Source organism: Portunus trituberculatus, chromosome 17 (genome assembly GCF_017591435.1).
Source record: "Portunus trituberculatus isolate SZX2019 chromosome 17, ASM1759143v1, whole genome shotgun sequence".
In the NCBI taxonomy this organism is placed as follows: domain Eukaryota; kingdom Metazoa; phylum Arthropoda; class Malacostraca; order Decapoda; family Portunidae; genus Portunus; species Portunus trituberculatus.
Genome location: NC_059271.1, coordinates 15,792,424 through 15,811,932, shown reverse-complemented (window position 1 = coordinate 15,811,932; position 19,509 = coordinate 15,792,424). Strand labels below are relative to the sequence as shown.

General features: G+C 38.2%; 1 protein-coding gene across 8 annotated transcripts in view; it reads right to left on the bottom strand.

Moving 5' to 3' along the window:
* Positions 1-14,388, bottom strand: part of LOC123504755 (crossover junction endonuclease MUS81-like) — a 117,322-nt gene extending 102,934 nt beyond the window's left edge. For 4 of the 8 annotated variants that reach the window (XM_045255542.1, XM_045255540.1, XM_045255544.1 and 1 more), the window contains exon 1: positions 14,124-14,386. The gene's annotated coding sequence lies outside the window, so the exon portion shown is untranslated. Of the gene's footprint in view, positions 1-13,916; positions 14,042-14,123 lie in introns of those variants that run through there. The other 4 variants (XM_045255545.1, XM_045255549.1, XM_045255550.1 and 1 more) reach the window with 4 other exon arrangements.
* Between the last annotated feature and the right edge of the window lie 5,121 nt (positions 14,389-19,509).

Below are 19,509 nucleotides of genomic sequence, written 5' to 3'. Positions count from 1 at the left end.
GATCAATTTATAAACTTGTATCAGATTTCCTCTCTCCCTTTTTTTTTTGTGTGTGTGTGTGTGTTTCACTGTTTGATCTGCTGCAGTCTCTGACGAGACAGCCAGACGTTACCCTACGGAACGAGCTCAGAACTCATTATTTCCTATCTTCGGATAGGCCTGAGACCAGGCACACACCACACACCGGGACAACAAGGTCACAACTCCTCAATTTACATCCCGTACCTACTCACTGCTAGGTGAACAGAGGCTACATGTGAAAGGAGACACACCCAAATGTGTGTGTGTGTGTATTTATTTACCTAGTTGTAGTTTTACAGGGCCTGGGCTTTATGCTCGTGTGTGTGTGTGTGTGTGTGTGTGTGTGTGTGTATTTACCTAGTTGTATTGTACGGGGTTCAAGTGGGGCCATTAGTGTGTGTGTGTGTGTGTGTATTTACCTAGTTGGGCTTTATGCTCGTGTGGCCCCGTCTCCATATCTACACTTATCAAATTTTTCTTTAAAACTATGCACACTCATTGCTGACACCACTTCCTCACTCAAACTGTTCCAAGTCTCAACACATCTTTGCGGGAAACTATATTTTTTAACATCTCTCAGACATCATCCCTTCCTTAGTTTCTTACTATGCCATCTTGTGCTTCTAATGTCATATTCTTCTCTCAGGATTAGTTTCTCATTATCCACTTGGTCCATTCCATTAATCAATTTATAAACTTGTATCAGATCCCCTCTCTCTCTTCTATGTTCCAGGGTTGGTAGATCCATAGCTTTTAGTCTCTCCTCATATGTCATCCCTTTAAATTCTGGAACCATTCTTGTAGCTATTTTTTGTAGTCTCTCCAATTTCCTTATGTGTTTCTTTGTCCACACTACTACTGCATATTCCAATCTGGGTCTTATTTTAGTACTTATCAATTTCTTCATCATTTCTTTGTCCATATAGTGAAATGCTAATCCAATATTCCTTAGCAAATTATGTTTCTCTGAAAATTCTATCAATATGGCTTAATGGTTGATTGTTTTCTTCCATTGTCACTCCCAAGTCCTTTTCCTTTTTACTTTTTCTAGTTCTACTCCATCTCCCATCTTATAGATTCCCAATGATCGTCTTTCACTTTTTCCCATTTCCATGACATGGCTTTTGTCCACATTGAATTCCATCTCCCATTTTTTACTCCATTTCCAGATCTTGTTTAAGTCTTCCTGCAGTATTTCACAATCCTCTTTTTGTTTTATGACTGCACAGTTTTGCTTCGTCCGCAAACAGATTTATGTAGCTGTTCACTCCCTCTGGCATGTCGTTTATATATATGAGAAAAAGTATTGGCGGCAATACTGATCCCTGAGGCACTCCGCTGTCTACTGCTCTCCACTTGTACTTCATATCTTTAATTAGCGTCCTTATTTCTCTCCCCCTCAAGTAATTTTCCATCCATCTCAATGTGCTTCCTTTTAAGCCATCCTTCTCCTCTAACTTCCATAGTAATCTTTCATATGGCACTTTATCAAATGCCTTTTTTTAAATCTAAATAAATACAGTCAATCCATCCCTCTCTCTCTTGTACTTTATCAACTATTCTAGAGTAGAAACTCAATAAATTTGTTACGCATGACTGACCTTTTCTAAAACCAAATTGGCTATTTGATAATAATTTGTTGTCTTCAAGAAACTCAATCCATTGTTTCTTTATTACTCTTTCACACATCTTGCATATTACACTAGTTAGTGATACCAGTATGTAATTTAAAGGTGTGTGTGTGTGTGTGTGTGTGTATTTAATTAGTTGTATTTACCTAGTTGTAGTTTTACAGGGCCTGGGCTTTATGCTCGTGTGGTCCCGACTCCATATCTACACTTATCCAATTTTTCTTTAAAACTATGCACACTCTTTGCTGACACCACTTCCTCACTCAAACTGTTCCAAGTCTCAACACATCTTTGCGAGAAACTAAATTTTTTAACATCTCTCAGACATCATCCCTTCCTTAGTTTCTTACTATACGATCTTGTGCTTCTAAAGTCATATTCTTCTCTCATGATCAGTTTCTCATTATCCACTTCATCTATTCCGTTAATCAATTTATAAACTTGTATCAGATCCCCTCTTTCTCTTCTCTGCTCCAAGGTTGGTAGATCCATTGCCTTTAGTCTCTCCTCATATGCCATCCCTTTAAATTCTGGAACCATTCTTGTAGCCATTTTTTGTAGTCTCTCTAATTTTCTTATGTGTTTCTTTTTATGGGGAGTCCACACAACTCCTGCATATTCCAATCTAGGTCTTATTTTAGTACTTATCAATTTTTTCATCATTTCCTTGTCCATATAGTGAAATGCTACTCCAATATTCCTTAGCAAATTATACGTCTCTCTGAAAATTCTATCAATATGGCTTACCGGTTGATTATTTTCTGCCATTGTCACTCCCAAGTCCTTTTCCTTTTTTCCTTTTTTCTAGTTCTACTCCATCTCCCATCTTATAGATTCCCACTGGTCGTCTTTCACTTTTTCCCATTTCCATGACATGGCTTTTGTCCACATATAATTCCATCTACCATTTTTTGCTCCATTTCCAGATCTTGTTTAAGTCTTCCTGTTGTATTTCACAATCCTCTTTTTGTTTAATGACTCTGCACAGTTTTGCATCGTCCGCAAACAGATTTATGTAGCTGTTCACTCCCTCTGGCATGTCATTTATATATACGAGAAAAAGTATTGGTGCCAATACTGACCCCTGTGGCACTCCGCTGTCTACTGTTCTCCACTTAGACTTCATATCTTTAACTATCGTCCTTATTTCTCTCCCCCTTAAGTAATTCTTCATCCATCTCAATGTGCTTCCTTTTAAGCCACCCTTCTCCTCTAACTTCCATAGTAATCTTTCATGTGGCACTTTATCAAAAGCCTTTTTTAGATCTAAATAAATACAGTCAACCCATCCCTCTCTCTGTTGTACTTTATCAACTATTCTAGAGTAGAAACTCAATAAATTTGTCACACATGACCGACCTTTTCTAAAACCAAATTGGCTATTTGATAATATTTTGTTGTCTTCAAGAAACTCAATCCATTGCTTCTTTATTACTTTTTCACACATCTTGCATATTACACTAGTTAGTGATACCGGTCTGTAATTTAAAGGTTCTTCCTTCCTTCCGCTCTTATATATGGGAACCACCTCCTGAGACTTCATCCGGTCAAATTGCCTTTTCCTCATCCAATTCCGTCATCAACTTTTTTTATTTCAAGCTTGGTTACTTTAATCTCTTTCATATAGACAGTCTCTCTATTACCCTGTGGTCTTTCAAATTTGGATTCCTTAGTTAAGACCTCATGAAATTTACTATTTAACAGTTTTGCCATACTTTTTGGGTCTTCCACCATTCCGTTTTCTCCTTTTAACCTTTCTATTGTTTCTTTTTGTCTTATTTTTCCATTTATGAATCTGTAGAACAATTTTGGTTGTTCCTTACATTTTTCGACAATGTCCTTTTCATAGTTCTTTTCTTCTTCCTTTCTCACCTTAGCATATTCATTTCTTGCTGTTTTGAAGTTTTCCTTATTTTCTGGATTTCTGTTTCTTCTCCACCTTTTCCATGCTCCATCTCGTTTCTCCTTTGCCCTAGCACATCTTGCATTAAACCAATCTTTCTTTCCTTCTTCTTTAGGTCTATATTTGGAACATATTCCTGACCCCAGTTTTGTATATTTCCAAAATAAGTTATATTTCTCTTGAACCGTTAATGAGTTTTCCATCTCCTCCCAGTTTATGTTTTTAAAATAGTTCTTGAGATTCTCAACATCAGCCTTTCTGTAATTCAATCGGTCTCCTTTGTATGATTCATTTCTATCTTCCTTTCCTTCTTCTATATCCATCTCTAATATTACATGGTCACTCTTTCCCAGTGGGCACTTGTATCTTATATCATCGTTAATTGGTATATCCCTTGTAAAAACTAGGTCTAATCTTGCCGGCTCATCGTTTCCTCTGAATCTTGTGTTTTCCTTTACTCTTTGGACCATCAAATTATCTATCATTAGGTTCAGGAATCTATCTCCCCCAGGCATCTTCCCCCATACCACTTTCATAATTTTCCCAGTCTACCTCCTTACAGTTGAAATCTACCAATATCACTTTTCTCCTTTCCTTAATGATTCTTGTAAGACTCCTTATTGTGTCATCTATCATGTCTCTATATTCTTGGTTAGTCCATGAGTTTGTTTTGGTGGCACATATGTTCCAATGATTGTTAACTCCTTTTTGTTAATATGCATCTTAACATACAGTATTTCTGATTTTCCTTCCCAAACTCCACTTGATTTACCACTATCTCCTTCCTTAACATCATCATGACTCCTCCTCCTCCTTTACCCACTCTGTCTCTCCTCCATATATTATACCTTTTATCTATGTCTATTTTATTGCCTCATTTAACTTTGTTTCCACCAGGCATACAATGTCTGGTTCTTCTTTCTTTATGTAATCTCTTAATTCTAATTTACTAGATAAAATCCCATCTATGTTTGTATACATAATTTTCAATCTCTTGTTCTTATCATTTTAGTTAAACTTGCTCCATTTTTTTCTCTTCTTTCTCTTTTATATACCATTTCCTTATCCTGTCTCCTATAATTCTCCAAAAATGCCTTCTTCTCCTCCTCTGACCTTTCATTATTTTTTCTCTTGCTTCTGCCACCAGTTCATTGTGTCTCTTCCTTCCTCCTCATTTCTATTTTTCTTTATATATATATATATATATATATATATATATATATATATATATATATATATATATATATATATATATATATATATATCTTTGCAACCTTCTGTTTCTCTGAGTTTTGTTTTTCTATATAGTACTTCTTCTGCTGCTGCTTGTGATTTTAGTAATATCTTAATTGGTCTCACTGTTCCTTCTTGATATGGTCCCATTCTATAGATTTCTTCTACTTCCTCTTCTAAGTTCTGTCTATCCTCGTCATTCAGATGTTTTAGTAGGTCTTTTACTGATTTCATTTCGTCTTTTTCCCTTCTTGGTCTATATTTAACATTTTTTTCTTTCAGTCCAAAAATAATTACACTCTTCTTTTTTTCTGCAATTTCTCTTACTAAATTTTCTTTTTTCTTGAGGACTCCTATCATTTTGCTTGTCATATTTTCATCTCTTTCTTTTAACTGTTCTTGAAATACTTCTTAATATGATTCCTTGTCTTTCTTATCTTGGATTCTCCATGCTTGTACTTCTTTTTTAATCACGTCTTGTACTCTTTCTTCTTCTTTGTTAACTAGATCTTTTAGCTTCTCTTTTTCTTTCTCGGCTTTACCGAGTCCTTCTTCCATCAATTTCTTGTAGTTCGCTACTTCCACTTTTAATTCTTCATTTTCGGTTCTTAGCCTAGTTTTGATGTGTGTGTGTGTGTGTGTGTGTGTGTGTGTGTGTGTGTGTGTGTGTGTGTGTGTGTGTGTGTGTGTGTGTGTGTGTGTATTCACCTAGTTGTAATTTTACAGGGCCTGGGTATCATACTCGTGTGGCCCCATCTCCATATCTACACACATCCAACTTTCCTTTAAAACTATGCACACTCCTTGCTGACACCACCTCCTCACTCAAACCATTCCACACCTCCACACATCTTTGTGGGAAACTATATTTCTTCACATCCTTCAAGCATATTCCCTTGGCTATCTTTTTACTATGCGATCTCGTAGTTCTATTTAAATTTTCCTCTCTCAACATCATTTGCTCATTATCCACTTCATCCAGTCCGTTCAACAGTTTATAAACCTGTATTAAATCTCCTCTTTCTCTTCTTTGTTCCAAGGTAAGCAAATTCATTTCTTTTAATCTCTCCTCATAGGTCATTTCTGCCAATTCCGGAACCATTTTTGTTGCCATTCTCTGCAATCTCTCCAACTTCCTTATATGCTTCTTTTTATAAGGGGACCAAACCACTCCAGCATATTCCAATCTTGGTCTAATTACCGTACTAATTAATTTCTTCATCATATCTTTATCCATATAATGAAGGCTAATCCAATATTTTTATCAAATTATATGTTTCTCCAAACATCTTATCAATATGAGCCTCAAACTGCCCATGGTCTTGTATTATCACTCCCAAATCCTTTTCCTTTTCCACCTTTTTCAACACTACTTCTTCACCCATCTTATATGACCCTCTTGGCCGTCTTCCACTCTTCCCCATCTCCATCACATGACTTTTGCTCAGATTAAATTCCATCTCCCACCTCTTGCTCCACTCCCAAATCTTATCCAGATCTGCCTGTAAAATTTCACAATCTTCTTCACTCTTCACACACCTACACAACTTCGCATCATCCGCAAACAAATTAATATAACTGTTTACTCCTCTGGCATGTCATTAATATAGACAAGGAAAAGTATTGGTGCCAGCACTGAACCTTGTGGGACTCCACTCTCCACCACCAACCAGTCCGACTTTGCATCCCTTATTACCGTTCTCATCTCCCTCCATCTCAAGTAGTTTTCCATCCACTTTAACACTTTTCCTTTCAGTCCTCCATAAATCTCTAATTTCCATAGCAGTCTCATGTGAGGTACCTTGTCAAAAGCTTTTTTAAATCCAAATATACACAGTCCATCCATCCTCTCTCTCTTGTATTTTGTCAACCACTCTTGAATAAAAGCTCAGTAGATTTGTTACACATGACCTCCCTTTCCTAAAGCCAAATTGATGATCCGATAATAACTTATGATCCTCCAGGAACCGTATCCAATATTTCTTTATCACCCTCTCACAAATCTTACCGACCACACTTGTTAGAGACACAGGTCTATAGTTAAGAGGCTCTTCCTTACTGCCTCCCTTATAAATGGGCACCACTTCAGCTCTTTTCCACTCTACTGGTACTTCCCTGTTTCTAATGAGCACCTTATAATATCATATAATGGATCAATCAATTCTTCTCTACATTCCTTCAATAATTTTCCTGAAACTTCATCTGGTCCCATCGCTTTATCATCTTTAAGTTCCTCCAACATTTTATATAACTCCTTTTAGGTATCTTAATGTCATCCATGTGCACATTTCCTTGTACATTCTGAGGCTTTACAAACATTGTTTCTTTAGTAAATACTTGTTGAAACCTATTATTTAGCAATTCCCTATATTCTTAGGGTCATCTACTATCCCTTGCTCTCCTTTTAATCTTTCAATGGACTCTCTCTTTTAAGTTTACCATTTATGAACCTGTAAAACAATTTTGGATGTTCCTTACTCTTGTCTACAATATCTTTTCAAATTTTCTTTCTTCCTCCTCCTTACCCTCACATACTCATTTCTTGCCACTCTATAATTCTCCTTATTTAGTATATTCCTGCTCTTTTCCATCTTTTCCAAGCCACATCTCTCTTTTCCTTAGCCTTAACACAAGTTGCATTAAACCAATCCTTTCTTCCTTCCTCTCTCGGTTTATACTTTGGTACAAATTTCATAACTCTTCTTTATAATATTTCATAAAAATCTCATATTTTTTTGCACTTCTCTGATTTGTAACATCTCCCAATCTAATTTTCTGAAATAATTTTTCAAACTTTCTGTGTCCATCTTTCTATAATTCAATCTACCACTCCTGTATGTCTCATCTCTCCTTCGCTGTGTTGTTGCTATCTGCATTTCCATAACCACATGATCACTCTTTCCCAAAGGACATTTGTATTGTATATCTCCACATAGGTACACTTCTCTTGTTAACACCAAATCCAGTCTAGCTGGTTCATCATCTCCTCTATATCTAGTATTTTCCTTCACCCTCTGTTCCATCATATTTTCCATCATTAGATTAAGAAATCTCTCTCCCATGCTTCCTCTCCAACACCACTTACTAGATTTTCCCAATCCACCTCCTTACAATTAAAATCTCCTACTAGTATCACCTTTCTTTTTCCAGATAATACACTTTCCAAACTCTGTAAAGTATCCTTGATCATATTGTCGTATTCCTTAATGTCCAAGAATTTGTTTTAGGAGGTACATAGGTCACCATGATTATTAATTCTTTTCCATCACTTTTTATCCTTATGCTTATCACTTCTGCGTTGTTCTTCCCATACCAAACCTTATCCACATTTATCTCTTCGTCATAATCATAACTCCTCCTCCACCTTTACTCTCTATCCTTTCTCCATATATTATATTTATTATCCAAATTTACCTTTGTTTTTCATGTAATTTTGTCTCAGTCAAACACACTATATCAGGCTTCTCCACCATCATATAGTCTTGCAATTCCAATCTACTTGACAGTATCCCATCTATATTAGTATACATTACGGTCCACCCACTGCTCCTCTAGGGGTTCCTCCGCATTCCTTCTTTCCACATACCACTTTCTGACTCTCTCCTATAACTCTCCAAAAAACTTTTCTTTTCCTCCTCAGACCGCTCATCATTTTTCCTTCTCGCCTCTTCCAACAATTCCTTATATCTTCTCCTCTCTTCCTCATTTCTATTTTTCTCACAAACACCTCTTTACAACCTTCTACCTCTCTTAACTTTGATGTTCTATATAAAATGTCCTCCCAGATTGTTGTGACTTCAGTACTACTTTAATCGGTCTCCTTACTCCCTCCTTATACGGACCCAGTCTATGGATCTCTTCCACTTCTTCTTGTAGGTCTTTTTTTCATCATCATTTAGATTTTTGAACAGATCTCTTACCGTTTTAATTCTTCCTTAATTCTCTTAGGCTTATATGTTATATTTTGTTCTTTCATCCCAAATATTAACACACTCTTCTTCTTTTCTGCTATTTCTCTTATCAATGTTTCCTTATTCTTCATAACATTAACCAGTTCCTTGGACCTTTCTTTTTTGTCTTCCTTCAACTGATCTTTAATTATTTCTTGTAATCCAACCATCTCTGCTTCCCTCGACTCAGTCCATTGTGTTTTCTTCAGTTCCCATTCCCTTTCAAACCTTTCATTCTGCTCACTGATCATTTCCTTAAAGTCATCTTTCTCCTTTACTACTCTCTCCATTTTCTCCTCCAACCGTCTCTTGTATTTTTCAACCTCCACTCTCAAGTGTGCATTCTCATCCACCAATCGTTTTTCATTTTCCTCCAGTCTCTTAACTCTTTCCTTCAAAGCCTTGGAATTCTCTATCCTGCTCCTCCTCACTCCTCTGAACTTTTAATTCCTTCACCAACTCCTCAAATTTCTTCTCTAGCATAACCAATCTTCCTTGCATTGTTGCTCCTGTTGAAGATGGACTCATATTTTGTATGGCCACTTTTGGTTTTGCTCCCTGGGCCTCATCGGCATATTTTGAATTTGGTAACTTATTTCTTACAGGTCTATCCATTTCATTTCATTCTTCCTGGGAGCGTGTGGGTGTGTGGTGGTGTGCACTGGCGACCAGGCCTGGTAGCTTTGTGTGTGTGTGTGTGTGTGTGTGTGTGTGTGTGTGTGTGTGTGTGTTTTACTGTATTTATTTATTTATTACTTTGCTGCTAATGATACACTATCCAGCTTTTCTTGAGCAGTAACTTACTAATTAAGTATTACATGTGATGAGCTGGTGCACCAGCAGAGTGTGGTTCCACAGGGTTCTGTCAGTCTCTGAATAACATGAGCTGTGGGAAGGCCACCAGCTAAGAGACGAAGTGCAGATTCATTCAAAACAGGTAAAAATCTAGCTACCAGAAAAAAGAATTTCATCCAGAAATGAGCCTACTTGGTTCTTACCTGGTTGGGCTCCCTTAGAGGGAGCCCCACAATGGTTAGCATGTCAGAAAAAAAAAAAAAAAAAAAAAAAAGATGAAAACACAACTGGAAAGTGTGTTATGAGCCCATATACAAAGACAAGGAGAATATGGTGGCAGTTAGTGACTCTCACTACAGTCGAATACTTCATCACCTAAAAAGTGACCGATTCCTCTTTTAAATATACTGAGTTTTTTTTATATTTTATTATTTATTTATTAATAATAATATTATTATTATTATAATTATTATTTTATTCATTTTTTTTTATGTTGTGTCCTATAGTGCCTGTAGGTTTACTTGAAGAGTACAGGAAGCACTGTTCAGCTTCCACCCAGTGGTAGTGCAGGCAATTTTACTTATAGTGGTATCCATATTAGGGCCCATATCACTAACCAAGTGCATCTTTGGTGAAACCACCTAGATCCTGGGTACAGTATCCCCCGCTATTCACGGGGGTTACATTCCTTCCCCTCCCATGAATCCCGAAAATCCGCGAATTATTGATGCAATTCTAAACTGCCTATGTATGATGATATATATGCTAAAATATGCTTCTCAAACATATTCTAAAGACAGTCTTACTCATTAATACAGTAATAATATAGTAATATGTAGTAATAATAAATTAAAAACAGTAATTATAACTTGAATTCAAACAATCACTTTGAAAACCCGCATGCAACTGAGAGAGAGTTGTTTAGCACCTCGCGCATGAAGATGCTTGTGACGTCACGTCGTCTGCAGCAGGAAGGAGAAATGAAAGCTCGTAACTGACATTGTTATTTTAAAATTATTTACCAGTTATACTGTATCACCTCTCTTCTAATTTTTTAAATTTTATATTAACTGACATTGTTATTTTAAAATGATTTACCAGTTAGGGTGGATGTGAGCGTTTTTCTGCTAAAAAATGGCCTAAGAAAGTCATGAAATTGTCGAAATTATGAAAAAAAAAAAAAAAAAAATCTTTGAGAGCAAAACCCGCGAGTATGTGGGGCCACGAACGGTGAACCGCGAATGGGTAAGGGTATACTGTATCATTGAGACGTGTAGGTAACCTTAAACCACTTGACATATGGCAAAGAATCAAGGTGGTACATGGTGGGATTCGAAACTACACATGGACATCTGCCCAATCCCACGCTCACCATTTTATCCACTAGGTCGCCTCTGTTTCAGCAACTCAGCAGGGAGAGCATTCCAATGCCAGAACACTTGAATTGAAAAATATCTATGTCTGGCCTCACAGGATGCATGAGGAACAAATATCCTAAATTCATGACCTCTCAAAGGGGCCATATAAATATCAGTAGGAGCAACACCAGACATCCCATGGAAGATCTTCCAGCACTTGATTAAATCAGCACAAAGCAATCACTCTTTGACAGAATACAAATCTAGAATTTTGAGATGTTGGCCATAAGACATTGTTACCAAGACTCGTAACTTGCTCAGTCCAATGTCACTGAACAGATTCCAAAAGAGTCAAATCCATGATGTAACCTGTATTCCCGACTGGGGATGCAAAGTCAAGTACAGGATGTATATGAGTGATGAAAAGCTTAACCATGAAGGGAGGAAAATGGCACAGAGTGCTAGTCCAGCAGCTTTAGTCACCAAGGATTGAATGTGAATGTGAAATCTTAATGATTTATAGCTAAATCCACTGCAACGTCACTCAAATGTAATGGTCTAACTTTCACCATAGCTATATAATGAATAGGGTCCCAGATCATAAATCTGATGAAGATTGACTCCAAAACTTATACACTTGGTCTTGTCAGCATTAATTTTTAGATCCCAGGATTCAGCTAATACAATTAAAGAATTAATATCTCTTTGAACTGTACTAATGTCTTGGAGAGATTATAAGACTTTATAAAGAGATTTAATTTACGGTCATCAGCAAATAGTTTAAAGTTACATGGAAAGGAAGCCCCAATGTGGTTTATATAGTAAATAAGAAAAAGAACAGGACCTAATATGTACAGATACTTGAGGTACCCCACTAACTACTGGAAATAAAGAACTGACCTGACCACCTACAACTACCTCCATTCATCTACGAGAAAGAAAAGCCTTTATCCTTAGGGAAGCAGCGGCATAGTGGATAAAATGGTGAGCATGGGATGGGGCAGACATCCACGCGTAGGTTCGAATCCCACCACATACCGTTTTGAAGCTATGCCATTTGTCGAGTGGTTTAAAGTTACCTATAGTACATGTCACCTAGATACCCAGGTTCTAGGTGGTTACAGCAAAGATGCGCTTGGGTGGTGATATGTGTCGTAATATAGGTACCACTATAAATAAAATTGCCTGTGCCACTAATGGGCAGCAGCTGAACAGGGCTTCCCACATATACTCTTCAAATATGCCTACAAGTGCTATAGGCTACAACATTAAATAAAATAAAAAGAATAGCTAGCTAAATAAAAAAAAAAAAAAGAAAAAAAAATCCAAGAAAGATGATCACCATCAATGCCTATAGTTTAGTAAGAAGAATCTGATGGTTTATAATGTGTCACAAGACTTAGAAAAATCAAAGAGTATGAGATCAACCATATATCTCTTGTTTATCCACTTAGTCACTACATCATAGGTTAACAATTTAAGTTGATCCTCCACAGACTTGCCACATTGAAAATCAAACTGGTTATTGTTAAGTATAGAATTTGTTTCCAAATACTCATATAATTTTACCACAATAAGCTTTCCAAAGTTTTACAACACACGGATGTAAAACTTACTGGTCTAAAATTTAGGGGATCACTTCTTTTGGCTTTTTTAAATATTGGAACTGTAGCTAGTAGATTTTTTCCAAATAGCAGGAATTTCACTCGTGGTAGTAGATAGCAAAAAGATCTTATACAAGGGATAATCAAAGTTCTTCGCACATTTTTTTTGTACTGCTGGGTGTATAAAGTCAGGCCCCATTGCAGAAGATATATCCATGTTGTTCAGTATTTCTAAAATGTCATTGACTAAAATAGATTTTCTAAAAGGATCCATCATGAATCTGATGTGGGAACTGTGGAAGTCCAGATGGTGTAGTGTTAACAGAGGCAAAGGATGCACCAAGTATCTGATTATCTGAGACATGTCTTTGGGATTGGAAACCAGATTGTAGTTCTACAAGTTTTCTACAATAAACTCTAGATGGTTTTGGCCACTCTTAGGTTGTTGTTCTTACTATTTGCAACATTTCCAATAAGTAAACTACCCAACGCAAATTAATAATAACACTGCAATAGGTCCAGGAATGTGCTCTGTCTGTCGAGTCTTCTCTAAGTCCAGCGAGCTGCGGCGATCTACGAAGCTTCATCACACTCGGAAATGAGCAGTACACTGACTTGCATTTATTTATAGCTGGGGTTTGTGGGTTGGGTTAGGTTCCGTTTGGTTAGGTTAGAGATAAGGGATATAGTATTAAACTATAAATTTATCCAGATTATCAATGTTGTCAAGGGGACCAACTGAGGGACATCCAACTTTTTTCCCTCTTATATAATCATGAAAGACCTTAGACTTTGTTGAATAACTTTCAAGTATGTGTTCTTCATAAGCTATTTGCCTTTGTATTGCATAATTTCTGTATTAAAAAATCACATTATGAAAAAACTTATGCTTCAATAGCAGGGAGAGAATTTCTACCATTATGTGTTCTAGGTTGTTTGTAAAGTATCCAGCTATTTTTTTTTCTTAATAAATTCTTCAGGCAGTTTGTAATCCCATGCTTTGTACAATTTCTTTGAAGTCGAATGTCGAGGCCTCTGTGGAGTAAAAGATCTTCCTAAATTGGACACAATGGAGATCAGTTTATTGTAAGGGTAAAACTACAGAACCACTGCTCTCCCCCTTTCCTCTCCCCTCCCCCTCCTCCCCCCCAACAAGCTTGGGAGACTGTGCGGAATCGGGAATTTTGGGGGAAGAGCCAAGAGGTGAGATATGGTTCCGAAAGAAAAAATCTAGCCTAGCCTAACCTAACCTAACCCAACCCAACCTAACCTAACCTAACCCAACCCAACCCAACCCAACCTAACTCAGGCTCAGTGTGCTCCGGGAAGCAAAACGGAAACAATCATTGTGGACTTAGATTCTGGTAGGTACCTAGAATGTTTACTTTATTACTGTGAACATAATAAGCTCGAGCACTCACCAAAACTCTCACTGACGGTAAACACGTTACATATACTGCACGTATTATACAGATCGGCGTGGAGCAGTGATTCTAGAGAAGAACCGAAATGAGCCCTGGGCCAGAGAGGGCATCTATCATCTGAATCTGTTAGTGTAGGTTTAAACTGGAAAACATATCTGCAAAGCTGTTGGTGTAACTGTATAAATTTACCGGAGAATGTGTTACCTGTTGCCAGAAAGCTATGCAATCACTAAGGTTAGAAGTTTTTCTTATAACCCCTGGTGAAGTCTTGCAATATTATCACAGGCACGACTGCACGTAGATTTCCTTCAGAAAGACACAAGTGAGAAGGATGGCTGCTGTTAGCTGCAATATGTGGACAATGAACTTCTTCTTGGGGGTTTGTTGGGGCCGTGCAGGCTGTAGACAATGAACACAGCCACAGTCAACTCACTTCAAATGTTCGTAAATAATTCCTATTGGCTGTCACGAGCCTAAAATAATTCCAATATTCAGTTCCTGTACATGGAAAAGTGTCATGTCGCTGCATGAAAAAAAAAAAAAAAGAGTGAAGCGATAATGAACAAGTTTTCATTTTTTTTTGTGCAAGTAATACTTTGATGTCTTTGACTACTTACGTTGTTCTTTCTACCTATTGCAAATGTAATTTATCAATTTTAAACACAAATTAATCTCTTCTAATATTTCTTTCCTGAGCCAATGTTTACAAAATATTTTAGTGTATAGAGAGCAGAAAGATTAAGAGGTTCGTTTGTCTTGTAGTCTATGGAAAAAAAAAAAAAAGGTCAGATAGAGCAGACCAAGAAGGTTGAATAAGGGAAGGCGTAGGGATGTGCAGTATCGAAAAAAAAAAAATGGTATCGCCAATATCGGTTTTCTGAAAAAAAAAAAAAAAAAGTCGATGTGACTCATACCGGTACAACCGTGATACCGGTAGGGGAAGGTGGGGTAAGACCGACCACTTAACAAAGTATTGGTCTAGAAACCGCATTTATATGATTTTTGGTAGTTTGTGGGTTTGCGGTGGTGTTTTGGAATGTTATCTTCGAAGTCCTCTCCCGAAACACAGTTTTTTTTTTTTTTTTTAGAAAACAATGAAGCTCAAGAATTTACAAAATAACAATTTTTACTGGGCCAAAAATAAAATGATGGGGTAGACGGACCCCAGGGGTCAATCTTACCCTGCAAACTGATTATAAAGAAACAAATCCTAATTGGTATAAAGCACAAATGAAAAACTCTGATTGATTGATTGATACATTTATTGTTGAATTAATAAATAATTACAACAAAGGAGGAGGATGGGCCTCGCCACCCACCCCATGGGCAGACTTAAGGTTAAAGTATAAAAAATCTAACACTGGACAGTATACACAACAAGAATACAAGTATTTCAATAAATAAATAGACATATTGTACACCTTATTGCCTAAACATCTTACAGTGTTGGGGCAAACTGAAGATATTCCCTTAGTATATCCCTGAGAGTGGCTGAGTCTAAGAGATGGTCAATGAAGCTGTACAAGTCATGCTGTCCTTGTGGCCTAAATTTAGCAATGAGAGGACATTCCATGATATAGTGACACAGAGTGTGTCCCCTTGGTGCAGCACACAGCATACAGCACACACCAGGAGAAGCACTGACTTCCCAAAAGTATTTGTAGCCTAATCTGAGCCTCATTGCCACTCTGTCATGTGATGCAGTGTGTCTCCCGTAGGTGTAAGCACAGCTCTGGGAGACACGTGCATAGTGAAGACTAGTGCTACTGCCCCTATGGCAACAAAGCTCCAACTGATCACTAATGCTACTTTGTACAAAGTCTTTAATGCTACTCTTAACATAACTCAGAGTGTGCTCAGTGCCAGGGTCCACTGTGTCATCTTGTAGGGCACACTGAGCAAGGTGGTCTGCTTTTTAATTTAATGGGATACCTACATGAGAGGGTATCCAGATGAAATAGACCGTGGCACCAGCAACTTCTAGGGCGTGGATGAGATCAAGGCACTTATTAACTAGATCATATTTCAGGGGGAAGGTGAATTGAAGGGCATACAGTGCAGCCTGACTGTCAATAAAGAAATATACATTCTTATGGAGAGGCGCCACAATGTGGAGCACCTCCAGTACAGCATACAGTTCTGCTCTAGTGGAAGACATGGATGCAGGGAGCCGCCTGGAAACCTCAGTGTCAGTGTAGAGACTGGCAGAGATGTAGTCACGGATGAACAGCCCACATCCAGACCTGTTGCCATTGACTGACCCATCACAATAAACATGAATAGCCTGAACGTGTGGGTACTTGGACAATTTAGTCATGAACATGTCTTGCAGCACATGAGGGAGCCAGTCCCTCTTGGGCTGATGCAGAGAGTGAATATCAACACTGACACAGTGAGGGTTCCAGGCGGGTTGTAGTGGTGACATAACAACGTTAATACAAGCCTCGACTACACCTACACTTGTCAGTACTCCCAAGATCTTCCTGAGGTATGGTGTTGTAGGAGTGTGAGGATCATGATACAGGGGGATCAGTAATCCCTTTAGAGAGTCAGAGCCCGTGCATAGCATCCGACTAATTGTGCGACAAGTCATTTCCTGTACCCTACACATAATACTCGGTAGGTGCAGTTCAGCCCTGAGGACTTCAATCCGTGCAGTCCTGGGGCATCTCAAGATTATCTGCATGGCTTCATTCTGTACAAACTCCAGGGGACGGAGTTGGGTGGCACTAAACTGTAACAAAACAGGGGTGGCATAATCAATAAGGGACCGTATGACAGATATATAGAACATTCTTAGGACTGGAATGCCAGCCCCCAGGCCCCTGTTGGGTAGCAGCCGAAGTGGTGCTAGCCGAGCCATGGCAGACAGAGGTCTCGAACATAGTGGACGGCTTGAAGAGACTTCCTGAAGCTCATCTGAACACCCAGGTACTTGTGTATATGAACTCTAGGGATGGGAATGTTATTTACAGTGGGCAGCCGAGAGACCTTCCCTTTAGCTTGAAATTTTGTTTTACATTCGTTAATCAATAGTCCCGTTTGGACACACAACACTGCCAGTTGTGACAAAGCCAGCTGGAGAATCCTGAGTGTGGGGCATTGGAGGAGTATGTCATCAGCATAGATGAGAACCTGGGTGCCCTGCGGAAAGGAACAGCGCGCAATTTTGTCCATTAAAACATTGAAAAGCATTGGACTAAGGACTCCATCCTGTGGTGTTCCAAGCTCAAAGACTTCCTCAGAGGAGACTGCACCTTGAAACCAAACCTATGCTGTTCTTTTGTACAAATAGTCCCTGATCCATCCTAATAATCTACCTTTTACACCTTTGAGAATGAGTTCCTCCATAATAACATCTTTGTTGGCCCTGTCGAAAGCATCCTTGAGATCAACGAAAGCTCTGCAGGTAGCATCCTTATATATAAGACACTCAACAAAACAATGACTTGTAGAGTGATCTTTTAGGAAGCCATGTACATTGCCAGAGAGTACATGGCCCACCTTGTATATAAGCCTAAACGAACAAACAAAACGAAAAAAAAAAAAAAAACTCTCCCTCATCATCATCTATCCCTGCACAACTTAATGACATAAATCACACACAAAAACCTCTTTCGCAACATCCTCACCATCTATCCCTGCACATTGCTCATGAACCCAGCTTTTGCAATTACCACAACAAACCCACCTTTCCCCTCTCATGGGGTCCATCTTACCTCATTAGTAAATATTCGAATGTCGTAACGTTTACCAAAGTATCTATGTTTACTATGCCAATTTATGGCATCTATATATATGTATACACTCATGGGCATGTATAACATAAATACTAAATAATTATTATAACTATTTCAATATAAAACAAGCAGTGCCTTACCTTGTGCATATAATATCAGCACTGCATAAAATGACAATTTTTTTTTCCCTGTGAAGCGCATATTAAACTTATCGTGTCTACTTGCAGTGATGTCATCATTGTTGGGCGACGTGAAGGACATCTAGGAGTCAAATTTTGAAACTTGCCCTTTATGCTTGGATTTAGCAAGGTAAAATGAATACGTCGTTTTACCTTGGGATTTAGAATAGGGATTCTGTCGTACCCCATGGATCCGTCTTACTCCATTTTCCCCTGTACCTATATTTCTGGTGTTACTGGACACTGGTATCGGGTTTTACTTTTTGAGTACAAGAAAAAAAAATCTTTTGTCTTACATTCTCGGACAGTATAAGTAGATACAATCACACAAGTTAATTTTAGGTGATGTTTAATTAAAGGTGCGTCAATGATTTTACTCTTGTGGTGATATTAGTGGCCGCATACTCAAAATACTCAAAACATCTAAAGGCGCTTTTCGCCGCAAGGTGCCTTTCTTAAGGGCCTTTCTCTTGAAAGGCGCATAGCTCTGCTGAGCTCCGCGCCATCTTTGAAAATGGAGGCCTAAGTGCCTTTGTGCTAAAGGCGGGTTCACACGTGCTAATTTGCGACTGAAATTTTACGTCAATAGAGTTTTCGACTTAAAATTGGTGCCTAGCGACTAGAGAAACCAGTCGCAAAACAAGACCAACATGTTGGTCTTGTTAGTCGATTTGCGACTTTATTTACGTCGTGACGTCACGGAGTAAGCTTTGAAAATGTGATCTTTAGATATAGAGAAAACGATGTTAGTTGGTGAGGGAAAAAGAACACATTTGGATCCCAGAAAAAAAAAAAAAAGCTTGCGCAAATCGTCGTTCAACGAAATGGTTGCCATTCTACCAGAACTGTTTCCCTCAATGCAGGGTGTTGTTGGGTTTGAGTATTGAAAACTTGTCAAGATTTAATTTGATCGCAATTGTGCATAGTCTTCTTAAGATTAACAATTTTCTTATGAGAAGTAGGCTAATTTAGAGTGTGGCAAACACTCCTTTCTTTCTTTCTACTTAGCCAGGAACGTATCCACAGGCATTTTTCTTTTCTGTTGACTCTTCCAGTACTCTAAAAGAAGAGTAACCACCGCTTCAGCATCGTCACTGGAGGAAGACATCTTGGCGGGTAACTGTTTGTTTACACTCACTTCCCACCAAAGCACCAAATTAGTCGATACTTTCCAGTCGCTACGTTTAACACTTTCCGATTAGAAAGGATGAGTCGGGAACTCTACCGACGTAAAATTTCAGTTGAAAATTAGCAAGTGTGAACCTGCCTTAAGGTATGGTCGAAACAAGCGCAGGGAGGCAAGGCACCTTTTGGAGCAGCAACAGCAGCATTAGCGAAGGTAGGTGCGTCTCTTTACAAGTTAATACGCAAATTGTAAGCTTAATATTGGGTTTAGAGTATTCATAGGGCAGCGAGACCTTAAAAATAGTATCCATAGTAAAACAAATAAGGTGATAAGTGTGATTTGTGAGCTGAGATAACTCAGCTTGGGAGCAGAGATGAGTGCATCTCTTGGCTAATCACTTCACAATTTATAAGCTTAATATTGGGTTTAGAGTGACGTAGTTTGTGTAAAAATCAATTATATGGTAGTACTAGCCCTCTTCTCAGACTCTCTCTCTGCTCTCCAAATCATAAAATCCCACCGTCCACACTCCCACCATAACCTCA